This window comes from Bos taurus, chromosome 1 (assembly GCF_002263795.3).
Source record: "Bos taurus isolate L1 Dominette 01449 registration number 42190680 breed Hereford chromosome 1, ARS-UCD2.0, whole genome shotgun sequence".
NCBI classification, from domain to species: domain Eukaryota; kingdom Metazoa; phylum Chordata; class Mammalia; order Artiodactyla; family Bovidae; genus Bos; species Bos taurus.
The window spans coordinates 43,031,828-43,050,171 of NC_037328.1; the positions used below are offsets into that span (position 1 = coordinate 43,031,828).

Genomic DNA, 18,344 nt, shown 5'->3' on the forward strand with positions numbered 1-18,344 from the left:
AGAATTCTTCCCACAGGTCTTTGAAGTTTTCTGCTCTCTCCTGTTGCCTTTTTTTTTTTTTTTTTTACTGTTCCATTTGCTCCTGCAGTCACTGCAAGCCTCCCTGTGCTGCAGATTGTGAAGGCCTTTAGAACTGGTGCCCGTCTCCTTCCACTCCCCTCCCACCCCCATCCAAGCTAGATGATAACCTGCCTTTCCAGCTTCATGGCTGATAAACTGCCTGACTCTGAACACATTGCCTAACTTCTGTGAAGATCACTTTCTTCATCTCTAAACTTGAATAATGCCCACTTCACAGTTATGATAATTAAAAAAGAAAGCATGTGCAAATAGTTCAGTATAGGGCCTGCCAAATACCTAACACTTAATCAATATTGTTACATTATTATTATAACTCTTATTATAGCTATTATCATAACTCTTGTTCACTGGATAGTTAAAATTTGACTTTCTCCAGAAAGTCTTTCTGTTTGGCCTTCTCTGGCTCTAATTTTTTTTTTTTTTTTTAACCAGTCTGAGTCCTATTAGAACCTGACTTCACTTTCAGTTCATGACTTCACTTTCAGTTCAGTTCAGTTGCTCAATTGTGTCCGACTCTTTGCAACCCCCTTGCAGCACGCGAGGCCTCCCTGTCCATCACCAACTCCTGAGTTTACTGAAACTGATATCCATTGACTCGGTGATGCCATCCCACCATTTCATCCTGTGACTTCAATTTGGACTCTATTTATCTACTCATGTTGTTATATTCTTCAGTTTTCCTTGAACAGTAATAAATATTTGGACACCTTTCATGTGCCAGGCACAGTACTAATTATAATATAGAGATCCATGGGCAAACAGTGGAGGGATGCAGTGTGCAGTGTATGTGTGTACACAAGTGTGCGTGTATGTGCATGTACGCATGCTTCAGGTGGAGTTGGGAGATGAAAATCTGTTGATTGGTACTGTGATTTTTCAGAATAAACTAGGGTTGAGAACAAAAACTACTCTGTTCATTTGTCCATTAAAAAAATGAACATCTGTTCATCTTTTTCTGTAGTTTAAAAAACCTGATAGTTGTATCTTGAAACATATGTTCTTGAAACACTTTACATATACTTTCTTTCTTAGAATCTTCTCTATCCTTATCTCAACATGGGTAGAGGTAGAGAAGGAAGACTTTCTTGAAAAGTGGAATCCCACTAGCTGCCTCCGATTTATGGCAGTTTTCACGAGAAGATGATGAAAACATTTCATGAGAAAATGATGAACATTATTGAACATAATACATATTTGATATTTGATCTCTCATTTTTAATAACCTAAGTGTTTGAAAGAAACGTGAGGGAGTTCCTTGGTTGCCTAGTGGTTAGGATTCCAGGTTTTCACTGCCATTGCCCAGGTTCAGTCCCTGATTGGGGAACTGAGATCCTGCAAGTCACACATAGCACAGCCAAAAAAAAAAGAAAAAGGAGATGTGAAGTATCATTTGAGACTTCTGAAACCTGGGTTTCTATATGAAGTTTGAGAGTGGAGATATCCAAGGAAAACAGTCCACAGGACTACTATAAATGCATGGCCTTGAAACTTCCAGTACCTCCCTATTACATTTCACACTCAGGAAAGCCACAGCTTCCTCTTCTATAATTATTTGCTTGATAATTTTTATGTGCAGTTTGATTAAGATTTTATTTTTATTTGTTTCCTTTGCAGTTAAAGTTTGGCTTCCTTTCCTCCTCTCTGTTCCCCTTTCTTATTCCTCTTCTCCTCCCCATTCCCATTTTTAAGACATCATTCAATTTTTAACACATCAATATGTTATTCAGAGCTTCTTCAATTGTTGTTGTTCAGTCACCAAGTTGTATCTGACTCTTCACCACCCCATGGACTGCAGCACTCCAGGCCTCCCGGTCCCTCACCATCTCCCAGAGTTTGCCCAAATTCATGTCCAATGAATTGGTGATGCCATCCAACCATTGCATCCTTTGTCACCCTCTTCTCCTTCAGTCTTTCCCAGCATCAGGGTCTTTTCCAATAAGTCAGCTCTTCGCATCAGGTGGCCAAAGTATTGGAGCTTCAGCTTCAGCATCAGTCCTTCCAATAAATATTCAGGGCTGATTTCCTTTAGGATGGACTGGTTTGATCTCCTTGCAGTCCAAGGGAGTCTCAAGAGACTTCTCCAGCACAACAGTTTGAAAGTATCAATTTTTTGGTGCTCTGCCTTCTTTATGGTCCAGCTCTCACATCTGTATATGACTACTGGAAAAAAACCATAGCCTTGACTATATGGACTTTGTTGGCAAAGTGATGGCTCTGCTTTTTAACATACTGTCTAGGTTTGTCATAGCTTTCCTGCCAAGAAGCAATTGTCTTCTAATTTCATGGCTATGGTCACCATCCCCAATGATTTTAGAGCCCAAGCAGAGGAAATCTGTCACTGCTTCTACCTTTTCCCCTTCTATTTGCCATGCAGTGATGGGACTGGATGCCATGATCTTAGTTTTTTTAATATTGAGATTTAAGCTGGCTTTTTCACTCTCCTCCTTCACCCTCATCAAGATACTTTTTAGTTCCTCTTCGCTCACTGCCAGCCTGAATTTTAATACGAGGAGCTGATGATTTGAGCCACAGTCAGCTCCAGGTCTTGTTTATGCTGCTTGTATAGAGCTTCTCCATCTTTGACTGCAAAGAATATAATCAGTCTGATTTCAGTATTGACCATCTGGTGATGTTTATGTGTAAAATTGTCTCTTGTATTGTTGAAAAAGGGTGTCTGCTATGACTGGTGTGTTCTCTTGGTAGAACTCTGTTGGCCTTTGCCCTCTTCATTTTGTACTCCAAGGCCAAACTTGCCTGTTACTCCAGGTATCTCTTGACTTCCTACTTGTGCATTCCAGTCCCCTGTGATGAAAGGGCCATCTTTTTTTGGTGTTAGTTGTAGGTCTTCTAGGTCTTCATGGAACCGGTCAACTTCAGCTTATTTAGCATCAGTGGTTGGGGCGTAGACTTGGATTACTGTGATGTTTGCCTTGGAAACAAACCAGGATCATTCTGTCATTTTTAAGGTTGCACCTAACTATTGCATTTCAGACTCTCTTGTTGATTCTGAGGGCTACTCCATTTCTTCTATGGGATTCTTGCCCACAATAGTAGGTATAAGGGTCATCTGAATTGAATTCACCCATTCCTGTCCATTTTAGTTCTCTGTTTCCTAAGATGTCCATGTTTATTTACTCTTGCCATCTCCTGCATGACCGTGTCCAATTTACCTTGATTCATGGAATTCCAGGTTCTTATGAAATACTGTTCTTTATAGCATCAAATTTTACTTCCATCACCAGACACTTCCACAACTGAGCTTATGCAATATCTGATGTTAAATGTCTGACTTATATTTAATTCTAGGAAATCCTACATATTTTTACTGCAGAAATACATTTTCTACCAAATCTGAGTGGGGTCCAGTGTATTTTAACTCTGTCTTTTGGTGTTAATCTCTCTTGCTTAGAAATTAGGCAAGAGGATGGAAAACTCCATAACCACAAGAGTTTAAAATTCCCAGAGGAGAATTAGATGTGAAAGAAAAAACATTGGAATATACTTGAGCTGTAATTAGCCTGAAAATGGAATGTGTGGCAGAGGTCCCCAAGAAGGCTAGGAAAACAGGGCAGAGCAAAAACTGTTGTAGCTCATTTCTGGCACTGTTTTGGGAAGCCTGTGCCCTTATTGTGGGTCTGTGGTTGTCAAACAACTTTTTTTAAGACACCCAGAAATTTTGCCTCTAGAAATTGTCAATCTTTTAGTTCAAATATATGTACTCCTTGGCCCTTATATTTTTCTCATTATAAGTGTGTTACTTTGGCATTTCCATTTATACACCAGCACCTGGGAGTTGAACATCTCAGGTAAACTGACCACTCAAATGTCTAAACCAGCAGGGCTGAGTGGCTGACTGTTGGGTTGGGGCTTCTCCCAGGTAAAGCTCCTTTCTGAAGTTACACCTGGGCTGTCAACACCTTTATGGCTTGGACAGCACCAAGTTCTCTAAAAGTAAAGCTCTTATGGAAATTCATCATCCATGCAGAGGAGCATACAAACCATGTACATATGAAGTGAAAGTGAAAGTCGCTCAGTTCAATTCAGTTGCTCAGTTATGTCTGACTCTGCGACCCTATGAATTGCAGCACTCCAGGCCTCCCTGTCCATCACCAACTCCCGGAGTTCACTCAAACTCACGTCCATTGAGTCGGTGATGCCATCCAGCCATCTCATCCTCTGTCGTCCTGTTCTCCTCCTGCCCCCAGTCCCTCCCAGCATCAGAGTCTTTTCCAATGAGTCAACTCTTCGCATGAGATGGCCAAAGTACTGGAGTTTCAGCTTTACCATCATTCCTTCCAAAAAACACCCAGGACTGATTTTCTTTAGAATGGACTGGTTGGATCTCCTTGCAGTCCAAGGGACTCGCAAGAGTCTTCTCCAACACCACAGTTCAAAAGCATCAATTCTTCGGCGCTCAGCTTTCTTCACAGTCCAACTCTCACATCCATACATGACTACTGGAAAAACCATAGCCTTGGCTAGACGGACCTTTGTTGGCAAAGTAATGGCTCTGCTTTTCAATATGTCATCTAGGTTGGTCATAACTTTGCTTCCAAGGAGTAAGCGTCTTTTAATTTCACGGTTGCAGTCACCATCTGCAGTGATTTTGGAGCCCAAAAATATAAAGTCTGACACTGTTTCCACTGTTACCCCATCTATTTGCCATGAAGTGATGGGATCAGATGCCATGATCTTCGTTTTCTGAATGTTGAGTTTTAAGCCAACTCTCTCACTCTCCTCTTTCACTTTCATCAAGAGGCTCTTCAGTTCCTCTTCACTTCTACCATAAGAGTGGTGTCATCTGCATATCTGAGGTTATTGATATTTCTCCTGGCAATCTTGATTCCAGCTTGTGCTTCTTCCAGCCCAGTGTTTCTCATGATGTACTCTGCATATAAGTTAAATAAGCAGGGTGACAATATACATCCTTGACGTACTCCTTTTCCTATTTGGAACCAGTCTGTTGTTCCATGTCCAGTTCTAACTGTTGCTTCCTGACCTGCATACAGGTTTCTCAAGAGGCAGGTCAGGTGGTCTGGTATTCCCATCTCTTTCAGAATTTTCCGCAGTTCACTGTGATCCAAACAGTCAAAGGCTTTGGCATAGTCAATAAAAGAGAAATAGATGTATTTCTGGAACTCTCTTGCTTTTTCCATGATCCAGCGGATGTTGGCAATTTGATCTCTGGTTCCTCTGCCGTTTCTAAAACCAGCTTGAATATCTGGAAGTTCAGGGTTCACATATTGCTGAAGCCTGGCTTGGAGAATTTTGAGCATTATTTTACTAGCATGTGAGATGAGTGCAATTGTGGGGTAGTTTGACCATTCTTCAGCATTGCCTTTCTTGGGATTGGAATGAAAACTGACCTTTTCCAGCCCTGTGGCCACTGCTGAGTTTTCCAATTTTGCTGGCATATTGAGTGCAGCACTTTCACAGCATCATCTTTCAGGATTTGAAAGAGCTCAACTGGAATTCCATCACTTCCACTAGCTTTGTTTGTAGTGATGTTTCCTAGGGCCCTCTTGACTTCACATTCCAGGATGTCTGGCTCTAGGTGAGTGATCACACCATCGTGATTATCTTGGTTGTGAAGATCTTTTTTGTACAGTTCTTCTGTGTATTCTTGCCACCTCTTAATATCTTCTGCTTCTGTTAGGTCCATACCATTTCTGTCCTTTATTGAGCCTATCTTTGCATGAAATGTTCCCTTGGTATCTCTAATTTTCTTGAAGAGATCTCTGGTCTTTCCCATTCTGTTGTTTTCCTCTATTTCTTTGCATTGATCGCTGAGGAAGGCTTCCTTATCTATCCTTGCTATTCTTTGGAACTCTGCATTCAGATGCTTATATCTTTCCATTTCTCCTTTGCTTTTCGCTTCTCTTTTTTTCACAGCTATTTAATAGTCACTCAGTTGTGTCCAAGTTTTGACGACCCCATGGACTATACAGTCCATGGATTTCTCCAGGCCAGAATATTGGAGTGGGTAGATGTTCCCTTCTCCAGAGGATCTTCCAAACCCAGGGATTGAACCAAGGACTTCTGCATTGCAGGCAGATTCTTTACCTGCTGAGCCATGAGGGAAGGCCATGTACATATAGTTCAATACATTTGCTCCCAAGACGCACACTTGTGTAACCTGCCTCCAGGTGAAGAGGCGGAACATAGCCTGCCTTCCAGGAGTGCACGGAGCACTCTCACTTGATCACTGCTCCTCTCCTACCATGTAACCACTACTCTGACTTTCACCACCATAGGCTATCTTTTTTTTCTCTTTCTCTTTAATTTGAAATGGCACCCATGGTGTTCTGAGTGACTCTAGGATGTCAGAAGGGCTTGCCAGGTGATGCTAGTGGTAAAGAATCCTGCTAATGCGGGAGACCTAAGAGACACAGATTGAATCTCTGGGTTGGGAAGATCCCCTGGAGGAGGGCATGGCAACCCATTCCAGTATTCATGCTTGGAGAATCCCATGGCCAGAGGAGCTTGGTGGGCTACAGTGCACAGGGTTGCAGAGAGTAAGCCACGACTGAGCAACTTAGCATGCACGCAGAGAATCAGAGTCCCTCTAGCTCAGAGGAAGGACTGGGCATCAAGAGATGTGTTATGGGTTGAGTCGTGTCTCCCTAAAAAGACATGTTGAAGTTATAACTCCCAGTACCTCAGAATGTGACCTCATTTGAAAATAGGGTCACGGAGATGTAGTGGTTAAGATGAAGTCATGCTGGAGTAGGGTGGCCCCCTGGTCCAGTGTGACTGGTATCCTTATAAGAAGCATGTGTGTGAGGACAGAGACACAGGGAGAGCACCATGTGAAAACACTGGGTTGGAGTGATGGCATCTATCAGCCATGGGGTGCAAAGGAGTGCCAGCAAACCACCAGAAACTAGCACGAGGCAAGGAAGTATTCCCCCCTACCAGGTTCAGATGGAGCATGGCCCTGCCAGCACTTGGCATTTGGACTTCTAGCCTCCAGAACTGTGAGATAAACACCTCTGTTATTGTAAGCCACCGTGTTTGCGGTACTTTGTTGCTGCAGCCCTGGGAAATGAACACAGAGTGTCCGTGGTGGGCCTGGTGCCTGAACCCTCCTGTCTCCATTCCCCAGATACCCCCTAGGCCTTGGTTCTGGAATTTTCCCTGTCTTGCCCCTGGCTGCTGCATGTCTGTGATGTGCCCCATAGGAGGACAGAGGTTTCATGGCAATGATATGGCTTTTTCTTTATTTCTCCACACTATTCTTCCCTAGTGTTTTTGGACTGAACCAGTTTGGTTTCCTGGGATATCCCAGACCAAGCTTCGCACGTCATCTCTCTAGACTTCCCACCAGTGCCTCTCTGGCCCTCTGCTGTGGTGTCCTTAAGCCATTCTCCCAGACCTGGCCTGAGCCACCTCCTCGGTCCAGTTGTCCCCAGTTACTCTGATTCACAATCATCTTTGATAGGGGAAAAAAAAAATAGAACTTTATGCTTTAAATGAAATCTCTATTTTTCAAATAGTACAGCATGCTGTAAATAAAGGTTTCATTTTGCTCTACTTTGACATATCAAAGGCCAGTTCTCATTTTAGAAAGTAAAAAAAAGCCCTCAGATCAAAAAACAGTCCAACAGTTAGGCTTCAGTTAGTAAGAAGGGACTAAGCAGAGGGTAGCAGATGACAGAATGCTTTTTTCTTCAGCAAAGGATTGGGTTTAGACTGCCTGACAGTAACTTCTCTTATTCTGGGCTGAGTTTCTGGGGTAAGGGGAATGCTAAGAACCATACTGTTTTGAAGTCCCCAGGGTGACTTCACATGCCCGGGCCACTTGCTTTGCCCTTCTTTCGTACTCTTGTTTCAGGACCCAGAGATTTGCTGGGGACGTTTGTCTGGAATGCTCTCGGCACAGACTCGCCCTTCACCTTACATGTCCATAGCCTAGCATGGTTGCAGAGGGCATGTGCCTGTCATGGCCCCTGCTTTCTGTTCAGAAGTCACTGCTTACTGCTAGTAACACCAGGGGAAGCCACCAGACATTTAGAAAAATCACAAAGGTGGGGAAGTTTGAAAAGTTTAAGCAGTTCTACTTTTGGTTTCTGACCTCTTGCTGATTCTCATTCTCTTTATAACTAGTTTCTACTGCTCATACAATATATTTTGTCCTTTGAGGGGGAATGCAAAAAAGTTGCATGTTTTAGGCTTCTATGTTTTTTCTATAAGATACATATTACTTAATTGAAAAACAAGAAAGTAGGGCACTTTGAAGTTATAGTTTGGAAAAGGAAATGGCAACCCACACCTGTATGCTTGCCTGAAAAATCTCACGGACAGAGGAGCCTGGCGAGCTGCAGTCCATGGGGTCTCTAAGAGTCAGACACGACTGAGCAACTAAGCATGAAGCTATAGTTAAGAGGTCAGCATGGGGCAAAGGTTATGTTTGGTATGTCTGTGTTTTTGTGGACTTGCCTTTAGAGCATCTGTGCTCTCAGACGGTTTTTTCCCCCCTGAGATTTTGTGCCATGTGATAAGATGGGCAATAAGTATCTGTGTTGGATGGATAAATGGATAATTGAGCTTCTCCATTTGCTTGGCCAGTTATTTCACTAAACTACTGGTAGGATGAATTGCAGTTGAGTTCTGAGCTGCCTCCTGAAGCCTGGAGGTTTTCCTAAGCCCAGGGGGATTTCTTGGACTGGAGACCAGGAATTTAGAAGTGATATCCCCTTGGCTCTGGCCTGTGAAATGTGCTAAAACATTTTGGCTAATTGTGACCATGGAGCTGACTGCATGGTGATCACCAGTGCACTGGAGTTACTTCTTTCATTGGAAACCCAGCTTTGTTTACCTTCTTAGGAATGTTGAACACTTCCTTGGAAATCTGCTAAGAGAGGAAACATTTCTCCCCCCTCTCTTCAGAGAAAATACTCTTTCTTGAATTTCCTTTACATCTTCTAGACTAGGGTGGTTTATTTTTGTCTACACCTAGCCTTGTGGAATCTTAGTTCCCAAGGATTGAACTTGGGCCACGGCAGTCAAAGTGCAGAGTCCTAACCACTGGGGCCACCAGGGAACTCCTGAGACTAGGTTATTTTAGCGTGTAAAGAATGCAGCCATTAGTAAACATTTATTCATATTTTAAAACATCTACCTTTTGTGGTTTTCTCAGATTCTTTATATAAAGTGATATTAAAGGTAGAGGAATGCCATTGATAAGTCTTCACTTATTTGTAGACTTGACTTCAGTTTAGCCTGGATAATAAACTTTGTTACAATATCCTTGAACTAAACATTTCCATTAATGTAAATAGATCATTGTGTATGGTCACACTGTTTATGGGTCTAAAGACTTCAGGGTGAAAGACTTGGTGTTTTATTACTTTGCTTCGTTGTCCACTTTATCCATCCTTGACTCTGGTACATGGGAGTACCTCCTAATTGCTCGATTCTAAAGAGAAATTTGAAATTTGAAATTCTGTGGGGTAGTGTCTTGGATTATTTTCTGCCTAAAACACTGAACAAAGCATTCCAGGGAAAGCTTTGGTTTGTTTACTTGCTCAAGCACTCAGAGTTTTCTGCCTAGTCACTGTGGTTATCAGAAAAAGAAAGTGGTTATAAGACTATTTTCTGCATATGCTTTTTCTTCAATATGTTTTGTTTTCAACAGAATGATTATAGATTTACTTTACCTATAAATGTATTTTCTCATTTAAAATACTATTAACTTTGCATTTGCAAAGAGTCATCAGTTCAGTTCAGTCACTCAGTCGTGTCCAACTCTGCAACCCCATGAATCACGGCACGCCAGGCCTCCCTGTCCATCACCAACTTCCGGAGTCCACCCAAACCCATGTCCATTGAGTTGGTGATGCCATCCAACCATCTCATCCTCTGTCATCCCCTTCTCCCACCTTCAATCTTTCCCAGCATCAGGGTTTTTTTCAAATGAGTCAGTTCTTCACATCAGGTGGCCAAAGTATTGGAGTTTCAGCTTCAACATCAGTTCTTCCAATGAATATTCAGGACTGATTTCCTTTAGGATGGACTGGTTGGATCTCCTTGCAGTCCAAGGGACTCGCAAGAGTCTTCTCCAGCACCACAGTTCAAAAGTATCAATTCTTCGGCACTCAGCTTTCTTCACAGTCCAACTCTCACATCCATACATGACTACTGGAAAAACCATAGCCTTGACTATACGGACCTTGGTTGGCAAAGCAATGTCTCTGCTTTTTAATATGCTGTCTAGGTTGGTCATAACTTTTCTTCCAAGGAGCAAGCGCCTTAATTTCGTGGCTGAAGTCACCATCTGCAGTGATTTTGGAGCCCCCCCAAAATAAAGTCTGCTGCTGTTTCCCCATCTATTTACCATGAAGTAATGGGACCAGATGCCATGATCTTAGTTTTCTGAATGCTGAGCTTTAAACCAACTTTTTCACTCTCCTCTTTCACTTTCATCAAGAGGCTCCTTAGTTCTTCTTCACTTTCTGCCATAAGGGTGGTGTCATCTGCATATCTGAGGTTATTGCTATTTCTCCCAGCAATCTTGATTCCAGCTTGTGCTTCTTCCAGCCCAGTGTTTCTCATGATGTACTCTGCATATAAGTTAAATAAGCAGGGTGATAATATGCAGCCTTGACATACTCCTTTTCCTATTTGGAACCATTCTGTTGTTCCATGTCCAGTTCTAACTGTTGCTTCCTGATCTGCATACAGGTTTCTCAAGAGACAGGTCAGGGGGTCTGGTATTCCCATCTTTCAGAATTTTCCACAGTTTGTGGTGATCCACACAGTCAAAGGCTTTGTCATAGTCAAAGAGTCATAACTGGTATGTTAAATATCTAGGTATTTTTAAACAGCTTGAGTTATCAAAGTTTATGCTTTAGAAAAAAAGACTATGTGGAAGTGAAATTTGAATTTTAAAGTATTTCTAGCAGTTTGTAGGGATTCCCTGATAGCTCAGTTGGTAAAGAAACCACCTATAATGCAGGAGATACCTGTTCCATTCCTGGGTTGGGAAGATACCCTGGAGAAGGGAAAGGCTACCCACTCCAGTATTCTGGCCTCCATGGGATCGCAAAGAGTTGTTGGTAAGATTATCTTAGTAAACTGCTTTTTTTTAGATTGGAAAAAAAAATATTTGGCTCCAAAATGACATTTAGATCTCTGAAAACAGCCTAAATATCTGCTGATAGGGAATGGAAAGAGTTGTGGTGCAATTGATTAATAGGATACTGTACAGAATTTGAATGAATCAGACCTTTATGCATTGGTATGGATGGATCTCTGAGCGTGAAGTGTAGAGTGAAAAAATTCAAATTTCAAAACATTCTGTATTTCGTATGTAAATGTTAAACCATTACTTAAAACAGTATCATATACCACGTATGTGTGTACATGTATGTGAATAAAAAGTAGGCAAATTCATGATTGTGGTTGGATCCCAGAGAAAAAGAGGAGGGTAGGGAGAGGAACACAAATCTCCATTAAAAAAGAATCCCTGAGAAGATAATGGTTATTTTGGTTAATGGGTTTGTGAGCATTTGGTATATTAACATTTGGATTTCTGTTAGTGCTTCTGTAATGAAAAACTTCATGTACTATTTCCTAATGAAATAGGTTTCAACCTAGGAATCTTACATTTATCAAAACTCTGGGAATGAAACTGAAGATTTTCCAATACATCCATATTTCACTATGTCATTCTGTGAAAAATGAAAATTGGCGTAATGAATCTTGAAGATGAGGAAGGCTTCAAGTTGATCTGGTTCCTGGAAAGACAGAGTAGCTGATGGGTTCAGAATAAATAGACCAGCAGCGGATTACCTCACCCAACCCTGGCTCGACATCTAGCTTTGAGACACCCTGGACAAGTTAACTTCTCTATGCCTCTCAGTCTCCTCATTTACAGAATTAGAAAAACAGGCCCAACTCCGCACAGAAGTCCAAATGTTAATATACCAAATGCTCACAAACCCATTAACCAAAATAACCATTATCTTCTCAGGGATTCTTTTTTAACGGAGATTTGTGTTCCTCTCCCTACCCTCCTCTTTTTCTCTGGGATCCAACCCCAGTCGTGAGGATTCTGTGAGTTCATGCATGTGGTAGGTATGCAACAAAGATGAGCTCTTTCTTTCATGCTCACTTCTATTAGCAGCAGCCTCAGTCACAAATGCCATTTCCTTTGCCGGGAATGCTTTTCATTTTTACCCTGATTTCATCTGTTTACTCCTCAGAGGAGTTCTCTGTGAATTCTCTCAAATTCCTCTGAGGCTCTCTGTCCTCCCCTACCTAGGTTAGTGCCTTGTCCAATCACAGTTGTAAATTTAATAATTACTACATAGTAATAACACCAAATAGTATTACTTAATAGTAATAACAACTGCTTGTTACTTTCTCCGTCTCTTCCTGGATTGTAAACTAATTTTCTTCTTCACTACTGTGTCTTTGGTGCCTGGAACAGGGTCTGGCATTGGGAAATAGTTTTTTGTTTTGCTTTTTAAAATTGATTTTTGGCTGTGCTGGGTCTTCGTTGCTGCACAGGCTTTTATGCAGTTGTGGGGAGCGGGGGCTACTCTTCATTGCTCTTCATGAGCTTCTCACTGAGGTGGCTCCTTTTGGTGTGGAGCACAGGCTCCAGGGCCCGTGGGCTTCAGCAGTTGCAGCTCCTGGTCTTGAGAGCACAGGCTCAACAGTTGAGACTCCCGGGCTTAGTTGCTCCTCGGCCTGTGGGATCTTTATGGATCAGGGATCCAACCTGTGTCTCCTGCATTGGCAGGCAGATTCTTCACCACTGAAATACCAGGGAAGCCCAGAAATTGGTTATTGCCTAAATCAGCAAAGTTATAGTAGAGGTGAAAACTTCCATAGTTAATTTTACCAGGAAATGAGTTGACTCCCTTTGCCTAGAGGATTAATTTAGCTTGCATTCGGAAGTAAATCTAGGATTATATGATTTAATAAAAATATATATCACATGTATGATGGTTTCTTTGTAACAATAATTATACCCCAAGTTAAGATTAGCATCGTATTTGTAATTTGATTTTGAAGGATCCTCTGGTGGATGGTAAGCTGGAACATTTCCAACACTTTAGCCTTAAGATTTGATAGATGCTCTTCTGATTGTTTATCCTCAAGCTTACTTACTTTTTTCCTTTTATTTTTTTTTACTTTTTTCCTTTTAAAAAGAGCAAAAGGGGAATTAAACAGGAAATGATGCTTCTCAGGGAGCAGAATAAGCTTACATTCATTCAGAATACACTGATGTAATAAGTAGCTTGAGGAAAAGGGCTTTTGTAAATCAGATGAAATGTTACTTATAACTTTTAAGCAAACTATAAAACAATAAGCCCTTTGGAAAGGGGACTTACTGAGTAGGAGGAAAGACAGGAAGCTGGTTCCCTCTTAGCTGTGGGCTTATTTATTCTGGGAGAGAAACCTATGAAGGATTTAAAATTTGAGGAAGGGCTGTGTGTTCAGATACCAGCATATTTCTCCAGGAAAGATGTCACTTAGGATTTTGAACTGATTAAAAGCCCAAGTTTCTTAGATAAGGAGAGAGCTAAGCAAAATCTGAGCAAGAAGGAAACTTTCAAACCATTGAAGGGATTTTACCACCCAAATGGGGTGGAGGAGAGGTGAAATGTCAGGGCAGAGCCCTACATGGAAAAAGAAGACCACAAGTGTCGCCTTGGGAGTCTTCTGTCCGCATACCCTCACTTTGGAGACACATGATTTTTAATACAAATCACTAGGAAAAAAAGTTATAGCTATGTTTTATCTTATCCTACTTCTCTGTTAACTGTTGTATACGGAAATCATAAGTAACTGCATTTTAAATGCTGAGCATGCATTCATTCATTCACTGGGACACACTTACTTTGCCAAACTTGGAGTAAAATTGTCCTTTTTTAACTTTTTTTTTTTTAAGGAAGTTAAAAAAAAAAGTATTGTTTAAAATTGGGCAAAATTGGTTATTGCTTTAAAGTATCAGCTGGGGGGATATTGGAAGGTACCAACCCATAGCTTTATTTATTTATTTATTTTTAATTTGAAGGTGTGTGCCTGCAAAATTCCAGTAATAACTACTTCATATATAAAATGTATTAATCATCTGCCCCCAAATCAGGGTTGGAGAGTACTTTTGAAGTCATGTTGTTAGAAAACTTTGGGAAATACTGGTTTAAGTAACATTCTAACACTTGTAACCACACTGCATTAGCATGGACATCACCTTGGAGCTTGCAAGAAATGCAGAATCTCATGACCCTCTGACCTTCTGACAGGAACCAACAGTTTACAAGGTGCTCAGGTGATGATAATGGACATTAAAGTTTTTTAAGGACTACTATACAAATCCATCCCAAGCAGTTTTTTAAAACAGTATCTTTAGCAATGAGCGACTCATTGTCCAGAAATGGAACCTGTATTATCTTTAGGTAACCTAAGCGTGTTCTTCCATGCCAACTTCAAAGTTGTTAATTCCTTGAATTTTGCACTCACTGGCCTTGGATTAACCCCCACTAGCCCTCAGAACCAGGCTATGCCTCTTTTTCATGAAGGTCATTCAGACTTGAGAATAGCCATCTTGTTTGCCTTCCATGATTTAAGCTTCTCCAGGTGTAACTAAATCCCCATCCTCTAGCTATTCCTGGTGTGACATTGTTTGAGGTTTCTTGCCTAACCTTCCAGCTTCAGATTTTTGATTGCTTCTTGACTCTAGTAGATAGTAACTAGTATAGGTTGAAGACAATAGAAACCCAGGAGTTGTGCTTTCTATACATTTAGGGAGAATGATTCTGAGGTGCAAGTTTATCATTATCTGCAATTTCCTTAGCTTCAAAATTCTGTCTCATGGTGGAGACTTCTATTATCATAGAATTAGGATAGAATAGAATGGTGGTTGTTTAGTTGCTAAGTTGTGTCTGACTCTTGCAACTCATGGACAGTAGCCTGCCAGTCTCCATTGTTCATGGGATTTTCCAGGCAAGAGTACTGGAGGCAAGAGATCCAGGGGATCTTTCCCACCCAGGGATTGAACCCTGGTCTCCTGCATTGCAGGCATATTCTTTACCAACTGAGCTACCAGGGAATTCCCTAATAGAATAGAATAGAAGTCTTCTATTATAATTGCCACTAAAGAGCACCCCTTTGCTTTTGTTCTGATTTCTAAATGCACAAACTGCTTAGCACTTCACAAGTGAAATGTATATTGAAATATATGAAAATAAGCATTTTCTGTTTCTCCATAAATTTTGAACTTTAGAGAAAAAAAAAATCCCATGCAGTCCACAACTCAGCATATCAACTGATTTCTTTTTTCTCTCTCTTGCAGTCATGAGTCACCACACATAACATCTCACGTATGGAAATGTACTCAGCTTTTTAAAACTTTATTTGGTAGAATCTAAATATTTTTCATGTTACTCTATGATTTTCATAATTAAGTGTAATCATTTTCTTATTGTAGGATATTAGAGTCATAAATGAGTTCTGAAATAAATATTTGCTCTATTTTTAGTGGTTTTGTTTTTGATATTTGTTTCCTAAGAGTTTTTATTAAGAAAAAAACACACACTTTCTACTAACACAAGAAATACAGAACATGCAGGGTTTTATGTTTTATTTGTTTCTGTATCAGAGTTTTTAGTCTTGTATAAGAAAAACGGTAGCAGGAGCAATTTGAGATTTTTTTCTTCCAAAGTTTTTTGGAGAAAGTAGCCTACCACACATTGTTAAAGCAGTTGCTGTTCTCACTAATTTCCCACCCTTCCTTCTGGATATTTTTGTTCTTGATCTCTCCTCCTCCTCCTATCTCCCTCCCTCCCCTTGCTCTTCAGAGTTTTCCAGCAGCTCCTTCTCTCACCTCTGCATTGAACAATAAAGCTGTGTGTATGTGTAGAGAGGAGCTGAAAAAGGAGACAGATGGTTCTTTCATTACCAGGTTGCTCCGGATTAATTGAGTTGGATCTGTTATTTTTTTCAAGGAGACTGAGCTGGATCCCGTGGATAACCAGTCATGAGCTACAGTCATGTAGTACATGCAGCCGGTTTTGCTGTTGGGTTTCTTTGTTTTTGGTAATCACGTCATCCTGTGGAGAATTTAGGGAGGGGCCTGTAGTGACTTTACTAAAGTAGTGTTTTCATTAAGACTTTTCTTTTTAATGGCTTAAGATTTTTCTTGGGTTGCTGAGCCATCCTTGTAAGCATGCTGAATTTGTGTTTTGTTTCAGCACTTGGAAGTGAAGAAGCAGCACAACCTCTTATCTTGGATGATTTCTAGTGGACAGTATAGCAGCAGCCTTCTGGGCCTCTGGCGCCCTTACCACATTCTACACCCTCACAAACAGAGAGGACCTCTGGGAAACAGATTCCTAAAAGTGCAGGTGAGCAAAAGCACCAGGACTGTCATCTCAGACTTCTTAGATGTTTGAACACTTGAAATGTTCTGATACAATTCTTATACAGTTTAAACTGACTTTATTGGTATATAATTGCTTTACAATGTTGTGCTAGTTTCTGCTTTAATAACAAAGTGATCCAGCCATCAGATCAGATCAGTCGCTCAGTCGTGTCCAACTCTTTTCGACCCCATGAATCGCAGCACGCCAGGCATCCCTGTCCATCACCAACTCCCAGAGTTCACTCAAACTCACGTCCATCGAGTCAGTGATGCCATCCAGCCATCTCATCCTCTGTCATCCCCTTCTCCTCCTGCCCCCAATCCCTCCCAGCATCAGAGTTTTCAAATCCAATGAGTCAACTCTTCAGCCATATGTCTACATATATCCTGCTTTTTGTGAACCTCCCTCTCACCCCACTCTCCATTCTACCCCACCCTCTATCCTACCCCTCCAGGTCAGCACTGAGCACCAAGCTGAGCTCCCTGTGCTTTACAACAGTTTTATGCTGGCTGGTGACTTAAAATACCCTCTCCTTCTATGTATACAGCTACCTGTTAATTTATCTCTTACTAGTTTAACATGTAGCCAGAGGGCCTTTGAAACTATGTTATTATGTAACCAGTGACTCTTTCAGTTCAGTTCAGTCCAGTTGCTCAGTCCTGTCCAATCTTTTGCCTCTCCTCGGACTGTAGCACTCCAGGCCTCCCTGTCCATCACCACCTCCCCGAGTTTACTCAGACTCCTGTCCATTGAGTTGGTGATGCCATCCAACCATCTCATCCTGTCATCCCCTTCTCCTCCCAATCTTTCCCAGCATCAGGGTCTTTTCAAATGAGTCAGTTCTCTAGCATATCCCAAAATTGAGCTATGAAAGCTTTAGTTATTATTTTTATTCTCAATCTTAATGGCCTTCTTTGGGACTGTTCTAAACCAACATAAAGTGAAAGAGTAAGTAAACTGAAGTTACAACTAGAATATTACATGCATCACAAGTGCTGTTCACCAGCTGTGTTAGAATGAACTCTAGTTCCTTCTCTGCCTTTATGGTACAATTAATAATATTCACTCAAGTATTTTAATATAGTTTGTAGTTATATTCTCCTTACATTCCTAGAATCCCATTACAAATATACACCAATTTATAAATTTATTCTGAGAAAGCTCTGGAGCTCAAATGTCTACTAGGAATTAGCTCTGTGTTTTACCCATGAATCCATCATCTTTCTGATACGTTGAGATTTGTCAGAGAACTATTATTCATCTAGCAAATTTGTCATCACTTTGTTTACAAATCATTTTGTGAAGGACACTTATTGACTGACAACATTGTGCTTTATGGGTACTGGGGAGTTTGGGCATTTACAGTGGTTTGGGGATTTAGTCCTTGGGAATCTCTTGAGATCTTCATTGTTCCCACCAAAATTATGAGTGGATTCAAAGCCTATTCCTCGTGTCCCAAGCCACTGGGCTTGCAGAACTCTTGAGCATAGGCTGGAGGTAGGGCTGGGTCTTTAGTTTCTTCCTGCCAGAATATTTATGTTTGGCTACATTGGGTCTTCGTTGCTGCATTCGGGCTTTCTGTAGTTACACTGAGCAGGGGCTACTCTCTAGGTTTCTCATTACAATGGCTTCTCTAGAGCATGGGCTCTCGAGCACAAAGTAGTTGTGCCTCATGGGCTTAATTGCCTTAAGACACGTGGAGTCTTCCTGGAGCAGGGATTGAACCTGTGTCCCCTGCACTGGCAGGTGATTCTTAACCACTGGACCAGCAGCGAAGTCCCAGAAACATCTTAACTGAATGAAATCTGGGCTTTAAAGGGCTTCCCTGTGGCTCAGTGGTAAAGAATCCATCTGCAGTGCAGGAGACATGGGTTCAATCACTGAGTC

General features: G+C 41.3%; 1 protein-coding gene across 11 annotated transcripts in view; it reads left to right on the top strand.

Moving 5' to 3' along the window:
* Nucleotides 1-18,344, top strand: part of ST3GAL6 (ST3 beta-galactoside alpha-2,3-sialyltransferase 6) — a 126,556-nt gene that overhangs the window by 46,775 nt on the left and 61,437 nt on the right. For 8 of the 11 annotated variants that reach the window (XM_059889591.1, XM_059889575.1, XM_059889640.1 and 5 more), the window contains one exon: nt 16,287-16,439. The exons of 1 other annotated variant lie outside the window; for it this stretch is intronic. The gene's annotated coding sequence lies outside the window, so the exon portion shown is untranslated. 11 annotated transcript variants of the gene reach the window in all.